At 42.3% G+C, this 1977-nt stretch overlaps 1 pseudogene; it reads left to right on the plus strand.

Annotated features, from left to right (window-relative positions):
* The first annotated feature begins 646 nt into the window (after positions 1 to 646).
* LOC123392820 lies at positions 647 to 1751 on the plus strand (annotated as a pseudogene).
* Positions 1752 to 1977: the final 226 nt, after the last annotated feature.

The following is a 1977-nucleotide window of genomic DNA, read 5'->3' on the forward strand; positions in this document are numbered from 1 at the left end:
CTGCTCCTCAGGCACTTCCTGTTTCATGTTCACAACATCTGGCCATTTCCTAAATGTATTACTAATGACAATTTGTCAGCAGCTAATATAACTCTAAATTTAGGCTAAGCTTATTTGAATTAGGGTGTTCTAGTAACCATTTTTCATGCTGCTTAGAAAAGTAACCCTCACAAAAAGATTGCTTTTGTATCATGGGGACATCTATGTGGTCCAGTGATATTTCAGGAGAATGCCCACACTTCTTTAATTCTTACAAGACGAGGAAATATTACTGGCTTTTTACCATTTAGAATGGCAAAAATAAACAAATTTTGGAGAGAATGTGGATAGAGGGGAACCCCCTTCACTGTTAGGCTTTTCAGTATTTCTACCTTATGTGCGTTTTGTCATTATAAAAAAAGAATAATTGTTGGATTGCTATTCAGTTACTCAGTATTAAGTTTTTGTTGTTGCTGTCTTTATTATAAATCCATATTCCTCATACTGAGCCATTTTTACCAATATGTTGCCTTCCAGTAAATATACATATGGGAGATACAGTGTTTTTAGTAGTGAAATACATCTGTAAGAAGGGGAGTATTCCTTCCGAGACCCAGGACTGGAGACCCCACGTGTGCTTCCAAGGAGGACACGGTGGGCAGGCTGCGACAGATCCGTCCTCAGTAGCCTGGGGAGGGAGAGAGGCTGTGAAGGCTCCTGTTTCCCCGTTTCTTCCAGAACCTGGCCTGCATGCGCGGTGGGGAGGAGAGGAGGAGCGTCCGGGTTCTCTGTCTGAGTCACAGGATGGCGGCCGTGGTTCTGTCCCCCACTTGTGCTCAGCCTTCCCTGTTCTCAGCCTCTCCTCAAAAAGGATGCACAGAGGAGAAAGGGTCGGTGCATGGCTTCCTGACAAGCTGGTTACCGGACTTGGTGACCTTCGAGGATGTGGCCGTGGAGTTCACGCAGGAGGAATGGGCACTGCTGGACCCCTCTCAGAGAACACTGTACAGAGATGTGATGCGGGACAACTGCAGGAACCTGGCATCCCTGGGAAATAAAGATGATAAACCTGGCCTGGTGTCTGAATTGGAGCAAGAAGATAAAGTGATTACAGAGGAAATCACAATTCTCCCAGGCAACTGTCCAGTTTGTTTCAGATTTGGAGACTCCACTTAAAGCCAAAGGGTTAACTTCCAAGCAGTATGCTTTAGAAAAGAACAATATGAAAGCATAAAAATGGAAAGAAATCATCTTGGAGTGAAACTCAATGAATGTACTCAGTGCTTTAAAATCTTCAGCACAAAATCTAACTTCACTTAGCACAAGAGAATTCATATCAGAGGAAAACCCTATGACCATAATCAGTGTGGCAAATCCTTCAACAGTAGTTTTTACCTGATTTTTCATAAGAGAATGCATAATGGGGAGAAACCCTACAAATTCACTGACTGTGGGAAAGCCTTCAGTAATCCCTCTTCCCTTAGACTGCACGTGAGAATTCACCCAGGAGAAAATCCTTACAAATGTAATCAGTGTTTTCATGTCTCTCATACTAGATGTATCCTCAAAAGGCACAAGAGAGTTCATACTGGGGAGAATCATTATGAATGTAATCAGTGTGGCAAGGCCTTCAGCACAACACCCCCCTTACCATACACAACAGAATTCATACAGGAGAGAAACTGTATGAGTGCCACGACTATGGGAAAGCCTTTAGGAAGAGCTCACATCTGACCCAGAATGTGAGAACTCATACTGGAGAAAAACCCTATAAAGAACTCCTCAAACTCAACACAAACAAAACAATCATATAAAAAAATGGGCAGAAGATATGAACAGACACTTCTCCAATGAAGACATACAAATGACTATCAGACACATGAAAAAATGTTCATCATCACTAGCCCTCAGGGAGATTCAAATTAAAACCACACTGAGATATCACCTTACACAAGTTAGAATGGCCAAAATTAACAAGACAGGAAACAACATGTGTTG

Source organism: Mustela putorius, unplaced genomic scaffold (genome assembly GCF_011764305.1).
Source record: "Mustela putorius furo isolate JIRA1106 unplaced genomic scaffold, ASM1176430v1.1 tig00000596_pilon_pilon_pilon, whole genome shotgun sequence".
Classification (NCBI taxonomy): Eukaryota; Metazoa; Chordata; class Mammalia; order Carnivora; family Mustelidae; genus Mustela; species Mustela putorius.